Source organism: Belonocnema kinseyi, chromosome 1 (assembly GCF_010883055.1).
Source record: "Belonocnema kinseyi isolate 2016_QV_RU_SX_M_011 chromosome 1, B_treatae_v1, whole genome shotgun sequence".
NCBI lineage: Eukaryota > Metazoa > Arthropoda > Insecta > Hymenoptera > Cynipidae > Belonocnema > Belonocnema kinseyi.
The window spans coordinates 132770609-132782406 of record NC_046657.1 but is presented as its reverse complement, the minus strand read 5'-3'; positions in this window follow the sequence as shown (position 1 = coordinate 132782406).

Sequence of the window (11798 nt, the reverse complement as noted above, 5' to 3'; positions counted from 1 at the left end):
CCCCCCCCCCCCCCCAAATGAATTTTTAACCAAATACTTGAATTTCTAAGTATAAAGATGAATTTCCAATAAAGAAGATTAATTTTATAACGAAAAAAGACAATTTTTAACCAAAAAGATAAATTTTCAAGCATGAAAATTGATTTTCCACAAAAAAATTAACTTTTGGCAAAATACATTAATTTTCAATCCGTTTTTTCCACTAAAAAAGTTCATTTTTAAACCTAAAATCGAATAGAGTAAGAATATTCATTCTCGACCAAAAAAGGACGAATTTTCAACTTAGAAAATTAATTTTCTACAAAATACATGATTTTGTAACCAAAATATTATATTTTTAACTAAAAAGTTAAAAAAATTTCAGCTAATAAGGTTAATTATCTACCAAGAAAAGACGAATTGTCAACCAAAAGGAATGAATTTTCAACCACGAAGATTAATTTTCAACAAAAAAATTAAATTTTGACAAAATAAAACATAATTTTTAATCAAATAATTAAATTTTCAACTAAAAAATCGATTTTAAAACCAAAAATGGAATTTACTATAAATATTAATTTTCAACCAAAAAAAAATCAACTTTCAACCAAAAGGATAAATTTTAAACCACAAACCTTAATTTTTTTTAAATACGTGAAATTTTAACTAAATAGTTGAATTTTCAACTATGAAAAGGTTAATTCTCCACCATAAATTGAGTATGTTAATTTTTAGTTATCGAAATTATTTTCAACCAACGAACGAAGAGTTCTAAACAAAATAGTTCTGTTTTTAACGAACCGAAAAAATCATTTTACCCAAAAAGTGAATTTTCCCCGAAGCAGTGGAATTTTCAACCAAAGAAATACATTTTTAATGAAGAAGATTAATTTTTCACCAAGAAAGAAGCATTTTCAACTAAATATGTATATGAATTTCAGCAAAATACGTAAATTTTCAAAATGCAAATTTTAAATCAAACATGGGAAAGTTAAACGCATTCTATTTCAATATGAAACACAAGAAAATGAATATTCAATCCCGAAAATTAATTTCCTATCCGAAAAATTAAGATTGGGCCAAATAAATGAATTTTCAATCAAAGAGTTGAATTTTCAACTATAAAAGATCACTTTTCAACCAAATGTCGAATAATTTAATAATAATAATTATAATAATATATTATATTTTTTATATATATTTTAATTATATATATTATAATAATAATAAAAAATTTAATAATTTACATTTAAAAAAAAATTAATTTTAACAAAATACATGAATTTTTAGCTAAAAAAGATAAATTTTAAACTAAAAATGGCACAATTTCATTTTCAATTGAAAAAATTTATTTTTACCAAAAAAATGAATTTGTAACAAAATTGTTGGATTTTCAACCAAAAAGATTAATTTTCTTCTAAAAAAGACGAAATTTCATAGAAGTACCTGAATTTTCAACTAAAAAAAGTAACTTTTAAACACAAAATAGAAGAGTTTTTGTTAAAAATTATTATTTAAATTTTTATATATATCATACAGTTTAGAAGTGTTTGTACTTCATGTTATCTTTTTCCTCATTTAATTCTTCAAAATTGTAAATTTATTGTAAAATTTGGTTTGAAAATCGCGCGCTTTTCATTCCTTTTGGTTCCGGTTTAATCGTAGCCAATCAAAATAGTTGGAAGTTGTGACACAACTCTAACTAGATAATCGCTCTACCACAATATTGTCATGCAGATTATCGATGATTGACGTTTCCGGAATGAAGATTTTAGTTTCCTCTGACAATGTGATATCAGGTCCATTGGGATTCTTGATAAAAACATAAAGTCATACAGACATGTCATGCAGCGCAGGAGATTGAAAATATAGTGAGATTATATCGTTATCTAGTAACTTAAAACAAAAAATTGTATTTTCAACGAAGGCAAATTTAATTTGCAACAAAATTGTGGAATTTTCAAGAATAAAATTTACCAAGAAGGACGATTTTTTAACAATTTACATGAATTTGAAACCAAATGTTTGAACATTCAGCTAAAAGATATACATTTGCATACGGAAATTTTTTTTACTAAAGATAGACGATTTTTTCAACAAAATACACGAATTTTTAACTAAAAAAGATCAATTTTCAACCAAAAATGGAATAGTTCAATTTTCAGTTAAGAATATTAATTTTCAACGAAGGCAATTAATTTTATACTAAAATGATGAATCTTTATCGAAAAAAATTAATTTTTTATCAAGAAGGTCGATTTTTCAACTGAAGTTTAAATTTTATATTTGAAACCGAAGGTGAAATGTAGGAAATTTTCGGTAAAAAAAAAATTAATTTTAAACCAACAATGACGAATTTTTAACAAAGTAATTCAATTTTAAACTTCAAAAATAATTTTAAAAAATATAAATTTTCTACTAAATGATAATTCTTCAAACAAAAAGATCAATTTTTAGCCCAATAGATGATGTATCAACTAAAAAATATCAATTTTCGACCAAAAAGATTAATTTAAACGAAAATTATATATTTTTTCTACCAAAAAAATGAATTTTGAACCAAATGGTAGAACTATTAACCAAAAAGATAAATTTAAAAAAAAAAAAAAAATCTTTAACAAAATATATGAAATTTCCACCAGAAACATACATTTCCTACCCAAAAAGGCACGTTTTCAATGAAAGTTATAAATCTTTACCCTAAAAACTGAATTTTGAACTAAATAATTTAACTTTAATAAAAAATGTATTTTACACTCAAGGAGATTAATTTTCTAGCAAAAAAGTCGAATACCCATTGGGCACAAATTTTGGTGACGCCTTTACGACGTCGGTACGACATCTTGTGACAACTTTACGACGTCCTATGTCCATGTCGTTAAGGAATCTTTACGATATCGTAAATAAGTTGTATGATTTGATGATGTCTTTACGATATCGCAAAGACACCGAAAGGACATGAACATAGAATGTCGTAAAGTTGTCGTAAAAATGTCGTAACGATGTCGTAAAAGACGTCGCCAAATTTTGTGCCCACTGGGTATTCAACAAAATATATTTTCCAACATAATGAATTATTTTCAATGAAAATTATCAATTTTTCTCTCTACGTTTCAAGACCCCCTGAATCCGAAAATCAAATTTTTACGATGGCGTCTGTCTGTTTTGCTGTCTAGCCGGCTGTCCCATAGTGGGGAAAACGTACATTTTTTGGTTCAAAATAAAATTCCGACTGCACCTGTGAACCGATTTAGATGTTTTTTTTTTAAAGCTGATAAAATTTCAAAGAAAGTTGCCGAGCTTGATATTCAATTTAACTTTTCAATTTTGTTATAAATAAATAAATATGACGAAACAAATTGGTAATTTTTTTCTATTTGACGTGCCCGGTGCTCTTAAATAATAGTAAAATTGTTGTAATCACCTATGTATCATAGATTGACATTATATAAAGATATTCCATCATGATACAAAAAACAAAACATTTTTGTTATTAAAAAGTTATTTGTTGAAAATGTGTTTTCTATCATTTTAAATAATTTAACTTTTTTTAAATTCTGATTTTGCAAGAAATTTGATCGAAAACAATATTCTAATGGAAAAAAATTCTCTTAAGACTATTCATGTTAATATTATAAACAAATTTAATCAGCAAAGGCATTATTCGAGCACTTATCTACGGATAAATGAGTTGTTTTTTTAATGGCAGTTCTTTTAATTGGGAACTTCATGATAATTTTAGTAACAGCCATCACTATTCAATAAATTTTATTTGTTCAAACAAATTAAGTAAACAAATGCGTTATTTAGGCATCTGTTGACGAGAAATTCGTTTTCTTTCGATGCCAGTACTTTTAATTGAGAATTTCATGTTAATTTCAGCAGCATTCATAATTAGTTCATAAATTTAATGATTTCTTCAACAAATTTAATAAACAACTGCATTATCTGGGCCTTTTGTCGACGTAAAAACTCGTTTTTTTCAAAGTCAGTCCTTTTAATTTAAGAAAAAAGTTCTTTTTTTCATTCAGTAATTACAGTTGGCCAACACAAGAGTGTTTGAATACAAGGAATGATTAAACAATACATTTAATAATTGTTATAAATACGTCGAAAAATGCATGAATGATGTATTTTTTATTGAAGTTTGTTTAAAAAAAAAACATAAAATTAATCAACTAATTATGAATGTTACTGAAATTATCGTAAAGTTTCCAATTAGAAGGACTGACATTGAAAAAACACGAGTTTTTCCGTCGAAAAATGCCCAAATAATGCATTCGTTCTTTAAATTTGTTTAAAAAATCATTAAAATTATGAAATAATTATGAATGTTGCTGAAATTAACATGAGGTTCTCAATTTAAAGGACTGATATCGAAAAAACGAATTTTTATTCAACGGATGCCTCAATAATGCATTTGTTTATTAAATTGAAGTGAAATTGAAAAAAACTAATTTTCCCGTCGATAAGTGCTCGAATAATACATTTGTTTATTGAATTTGTTTATAATAATAACAAGATTCGTCTTAAGAGAACTTAATTATTAAAATATTGTTTCCATTTAAATTTCTTGCAATATAACTTAAAAAACCGCACTAAATTTAAACAATTCATGGTCAGAAAGAGTTTTTTAGTTGAATTAATAAAAGTTAATAATTTATATTATTATTAATATATTATTATTAATATATCATTATTAATATATTATTAATATTTATATTTTTTATATTTATAAACAAATATCCATATCAGGTATTTTTTATGGTTCAAATAAAGTTTTTTATGTAATCGATCATATATTACTTGTAAATAAAACCTAAGCATAATATTTGGTCACAAAATAAAAGTTAATAATTGTTTAAACTACCTTAATTAACAAATGTACTATTTGGCTACTTATGGAGGTACAGACTAAATTTTTTCGATGCCATTAACTGTGAATAACTATCTTCTAAATTATTGAGAACATTTTGATCACATTAAACAATTTAGTATTATAAACAACAATTTTTTTAATAAATTTTTATCATTTTATATATTTAAAAATGAAATACTACTTTTTGCCCGAAATTAACAGGCAGTTATTTAGCAATGATTTTTCGCTATGAATCGATAACATTTGACAATTTTCTAACCAACCTTAATTAACAAATCCATTGTTTGGTTATTTTTCAGCATTTAAAAAATGTTTTTCAAATTTTGTTATGAATAACTTTTGGATAGGACGCGCAGTTTTGGCTTTAATCATAAAAATGACATTTAGAAAAATTAAAGATTTCTTGAAAAACACAAAAGGTACGAAAACGAATTCATAGAGAAAAGTTGTTCGCCTAAAAAAGAGATACAAATTTGCAATCATTTATCACATTTTGATCATTTATCATTTAAAAAGTATTAGAATTGTCCGAAGTTTGACAACACAAAATTTAAATTTCAAACTAAAAGATGCAAAATACGTAAATAAGTCTTGAAGCCAAATCATGCATTATGAAAGATCCTACAAAATTTCTTTTAACCATTATTCAAAAGGACTCGTCTTTTTGTTTATATATCTAAAAAGTAGTATGCAGAAAATACAAAATTTAAATCTTGACCTACTATACAACGAAAAGTACGGGGAAAAGTTTTTGGTGGATTTTTCTTCGATTATAATTTATTTTGATGCAAAATCCTGTTAAACAAAACAAGAATCCAACGGCCAAATTTGGACCACAACGAATAAACGAAAACCAAAATCCTATTGTAATCTGAAAAAAACAAAAAAATAAAATTTTCGAACAAAAATAAAAAAGAGGAAAGAAAAATGAGAAGGCAGCCAACCACATCCCCTTAAATTAAATCCACTTAAATTTTTCTGGCCTTCATAAGGATACGTTGGTAATGCAAATTTATTTACTTATGTTTTTTATTTTTATTTTATTGTAATTTGATGACAATAAAAATAAAAAAGACGAAAGAAAGAAAAAGAGAAGGAAGGGGATGTGGTTAGCTGCCTTCACATTTTTCTTTCCTCTTTTTTATTTTTGTCGGAAAATTTTATTTTTTTGTTTTTTCAGATTACAATAGGATTTTTGGTTTTTGTTTATTCGTTGTGGTCCAAATTTGGTCGTTGGATTATTGTTTTGTTTAACAGGATTTTGCATCAATTCGATTATTGGACGTTAAATTGGATTTTTAATTTAGATTTTAGTCTAATTTAAATTTCGTAAATTATAATTTATTTATCGAAATGGGTGTGAAAAAATCGTAAATTCCAATATTACGCTAAAAGATGCTAGATAAATATAGTTAGATTAAAATAGCTAGTAAAAATCTAAACAAAGACTTGTAGGATTTTTTGTCTTATCCATAAAAAATAATATAAAAATAAAAGTCCTATTTTTAACATAACAATGCAAGATAGGGGAAAATGTCCGAAGAAAGTATTGCAGTTTTTACATTCTCATCATTTATGATTGAAAAAGTATTAGAATTGTCCGTAATTTGACACCACAGTTTTTCGACGGATCTTAGCGCTTTGAGACGCTGCGAATATTTCGCAAAGATTTTAGATATTTTTCAAAGATTTCACAAAGATTCTAATGATTTCGCAACGATTCCAATAATTTCACAAATATTACCAAATATTTTTAATATTTTACAAAGATTTACAAATATTTCAAAAAGAATCTAATGATTTTCCAAATATATAAAAGGTTCAAAAATTCGCAAAGATTTGGCATAGATCAAACAGGTTTTATAAATACGTCAATGATTTAACAAAGATTTAAATAATTTCACAAAAATAACCGAAAATTTCAAAATTTTTAAAAAGATTTCTTAAAGTTTTCAAAAATATTAGAATTACTGCCCAAAGGGAATAAAGGTAAAATAAAGGTAAAATCGAAAAATGATTAATAATAAATTTATAGATCTTTTTAGGTGAACAACTTTTGTCTGTTAATTTAAGTTCATACCTTGTGTCGTTTTTTCAAAAAAATTAATATTTTCATTTTGAATGTTATCTCTTATGACAAAAGTAAAAACTACGTATCCTATCAAAAATTATAGCTCTTTTTTGGATGAACAAGTATTCTCCCAGTTTTTTCGTAGTTTGTGTCAAAAAGTTATTCATTATAAATTTGTAGTTCTTTCCAGGGCGCGCAATTTGAGCTGTTTCATTTTTTTCACATCTTGCATAGTTTGACCAAAAATTCGAATTTTTGGATTTTTCATTATTTTTGCTACGATCAAGTTTGCAATGCTCAACTTTTTGACCAAATTAAAAAAGTTGTTATCATAATCCTGTAGGGCTTTCAAAAAGCAAAGTTTTTCTTTTTTTTTTTACTTTTTCCATATCATGCGTTGTTTGGCTTAAAATCTTCATTTTAGTGTTTTTTTTTTGTTGATTTTGAAAATTCTCTAACTGTGATACTTTTCTTTTTATAGAAAAAAGTCATGAGGATAAATTGTTTGAGTTTCTAAGTACTATGGAACAACCGTACATAGAATTCTTAAATCATGAAAAAATGTGGTTTCAATAATTTTTGGTACGACAAATTTTGAATTTTCAATTTTTCGACCCAATTAAAAAAGTTGTTATCATAATCCTGTAGGGCTTTCAAAAAGCAAAGTTTTTCTTTTCTTTTTGACTTTTTCCATATCATGCGTTGTTTGGCTTAAAATCTTCATTTTAGTTTTTTTTTTTTTTGGATTTTTAAAATGCTCTAACTCTGATCATTTTCTTTTTATAGAAAAAAGTCATGCGGATAAATTGTTTGAGTTTCTAAGTACTATGGAACAACCGTACATAGAATTTTTAAATCATGAAAAAATGCGGTTTCAATCATTTTTGGTACGACAAATTTTGAATTTTCAACTTTTCGACCCAATTAAAAAAGTTGTTATCATAATCCTCTAGGGCTTTCAAAAAGCAAAGTTTTTCTTCTCTTGACTTTTTTTCGTATCATGCATTGTTTGGCTAAAAATCTTCATTTTAGTTTTTTTTTTTCAAATTTTTAAAATGCTCTAACTCTGATAATTTTCTTTTTATAGAAAAAAGTCATGAGAATAAATTGTTTGAGTTTCTGAGTACTATGAATAACCGTACATAGACTTTTCAAATCTTGAAAAAATGTGGTTTCAAAAATTTTTGGTACGATCAAATTTCGAATTTTTAACTCATCGACCAAATAAAAAAAGTTTTTATCATAATCTTGTAGGGCTTTCAAAAAGCAGCGTTTTTCTTTTCTTGCCTTTTTTCATATCCTGCGTTGTTTGAATTTTGAAAAAAGTGGTCTCAAAAATATTCGAAATGTGCCTACTTTTTGAATTTTCATTTAAAACGGCTGGATAACGAACTTGACCTTTAGCTTAGGACACTAAACGAGTGTACTAAAGGGCTATCTAATAGATTAATTTTTTCAAAAGTTATCGTATTCACAGATAGACAGGCATACAGACAGACACATTCGTAAAGACGTGTTTTTCGGATTCAGGGGGTCTCAAAACGTGGGGAAAAAATTGTTTCAACAAATTAAAATTGGTCAAAAATTGCTATATCCTCCAGAAAAAAATAATTTTCAACATCCGTTAACTGTGTCCTTAATTCCATAAAATATGAACTTTTCATGCTTAACAGAGTAAAAAATTGTTGAAACGAATAAAAATTAATCAAATAATTACCAAACATCCTTTGAAAATATATCGCTTACAACATTGTTTAAATATGTTATCATTTTGAGAAAATAATAACTTTTTATGAGGTTAAAGAATAAATGTTTTGAACAAATCAAAATTGTTTTATTAATTACCAAATATGTCAAACAAGAAGTACCACTACATTCATCAACTACTAATAAAATAATTTAAAAGATAATAACTTTTCACGATTTACACGGGTGACGAAATTGGTTAAACAAAATAATAATTGTTGAAATAATATGAAATGATTTTAAAAATAACTAGAAACTAGTCACTTATTGATTAAAAATATATATATTTTTTAATCCAAAAATACCCTATTTGTTATGAATTTGATAGAAACTGCTTTTTTGTATTTTTTGGGACATTTTCCGGGCACAATGAAAGGGGATTAGAGGCATCAAAACTTAAATTTATTGGGTGAAAAATTCTTCTTCAATCATTCTTTAAGAGATGAATAGAGTTTAATTCACAAAAAGTTTATAACAAGTACTTTTTTTCTACTTTTTTGAATATCAAGTTTTTCTTATTTAAAGCTCCTTGTTTTCAAAAGGCCGGGGGCGAAGGTTAAAATTGCAAAAAAAATTACGGAATTCCTTTTTTCGGAAAACCAAAAAATTTGGGGAATTAATGAACGAAAATAGAAAGTCGAATTTTTTGGAACACCCTAGTAAACACCTCCCGGAACTCTTACAGCGGAGTCTAGACTAGATTTTGGTGGTGAAAACGAACCACGAGAGTCGTGAGTAAAAATAACCGAACTTAGTCTGGGAAGTATCTAGAAATAGTCTATATTTCCGGTAGGGTAAAGGGCTACACATAAAATAATAAATCAACAATAAATAGTAAATAATAATTAAAATAGGTATAGAATTCATATTGCAGACTTGAAAGATTTCACAAAATTTAAATATTTTAAAAAATATTAGCAAATATTTAAGAAATATTTGTATTATTCAGCAGATTTTTAAAAATTTAGAAAAATTTTACAAAGATTTCACAAACACTTTTATGATTTCTCGAAGATAGATTTGAAAGATTTCACAAGGAATTTAATTATTTCATAAAAATTTCCGATAGATTTCAAAGATTTCATCAATTTCAAAAATATTACTAAATATTTCAGGAATATTTTTAATATTTCGCAAAGATTTCCCAAGGTTACAGAAAGATTTCAATGATTTGCCAAACATATCAAAGATTCTACAAAGATTTTGAATATTTTTCGAAGATTTTACAAAGATTTCAAATATTTTGCAAAGATTTTAAATAGATATAAAATATTTTAGAAATACATCTGTAGGTGGTCCGATCCTTTCCAAGAAAAACAGATTGCTTTGTTTATCACTGCTTTTAGAAAGACATGAATCATTTCCAAAATATTTCAATAATTTCACAAATATTACCAAATATTTCTAAAATTACAAAAATTTCTTCGCAAAGGTTTATAAGGATTCAAACGAATTTCAATGATTTTCCAACGATATAAAAGGTTTCAAATATTTCGCAAAAGATTTGGTATAGATTTAAAAGATTCTACAAAGACATCGGTGATATCTTAAATATTTCAATAATTTCGCAAATATTACCAAAAACATTTAAATATTTCTGAAATATTTCAGATCGATTTCACAAAGATTAGAATGATTTCCCAAAGGTTAAAAAAATATTGAAAATATTTCGAATATGTTTACAATATTTCACAAAGACTTCGCAGATTATCAAAAGATTTAAACCATGTTTACAAATCTTACTAAATATTTAAAAATATTTTCAATATTTTCCAAAGATTTCAATAATTTCATCGATGTTTTAAAAATATTTCAAAAATTCCCAAAGATGTGAAATATTTCGCAAAGATTGAAAGAATTTCAGAAATGTTATCCAATATTTTTTAAATATGTTGAATATTTTACAAAAATTGCAATGATTTTCTAAGCATTTCACAAAGATTTAAAATATTTTGTAAAGGTTTCACATAGTTTTAAAAAAATTCAGAAAGACTTCAGTGATTTCCCATAGATTTCAACAATTTCAAATATATACCAAATACTTCAAAAATATTTTCAAATAGGTTGAATGATTTCCCAGCCATTTCAAAGATTTCGAATATTTCGCAATAATTTCGACTAGATTAAATAATTTCACAAAGGCATACATGATTCCCTAAAGCTTGCAATAATTTCACAAATGTTTCAAAAATATTTCTAAATGTTTCACAAAGATTAAAATGATTTTCCAAACATTTTAAATATTTCGCAAAGATTTAACGAATTTCACAAATCTTATCAAATATTTCAAACAAATTTTAAATATTGTACAAAGATTTGAATAATTTTACAAAGATTTCAACAATTTAAAAAATATACCAAATATGTCAAGAACATTTTAAATATTTTATAAAGATTTCAGATTTTAATTATTGCTTAAAAATTTCAGATAGATTAAAAATATTTCACAAAGATTTCAATGGTTTTTCAAAGATTATAATCATTTCAAAAATATGATCAAATATTTATAAAATATTTGGAATATTTCGGAATGCTTTCCAAACATTCACAAAGATTAAAATGATTTCCTAAACATATCATAAAGATTTTTAAGGTTTCGCAAAGATTTTGGATAGATTAAAAATATTTCACGGACTTCAATGATTTTCCAAAGATTTCAACAATTAAACATTTAAAACAAATATTTTTTATAAAGATTTTAATGATTTTTAAAAAATTTTAAATATTCCATAAAGATTTTGGATATATTTAAAAGATTTCACAATTTTTTCAATGATTTTTCAAACACTCAAATCATTTCAAAAACAGTAACAAATATTTATAAAATATTTGAAATATTTTGCTCAAGATATCAGATAGATTAAAATTATTTAACGAACTTCAATGATTTCTCGAAGATTTCAATAATTTCAAAAATATTTAAAAATATTGTTCAGGTATTTCAAATATTCGACAAAGATTTCAGTGATTGCCCCAATATTTCAAAGATTTTACAAAGATTTCAAATATTTGGCAAAGATTTCTGATAGTTTAACAAGATTTCAGAAAGACATCAATTATTTCACAAGGATTTCCGGTTGATTTTTGGAAAAATTCAAACCATCTGATAAATTTAATCATTCG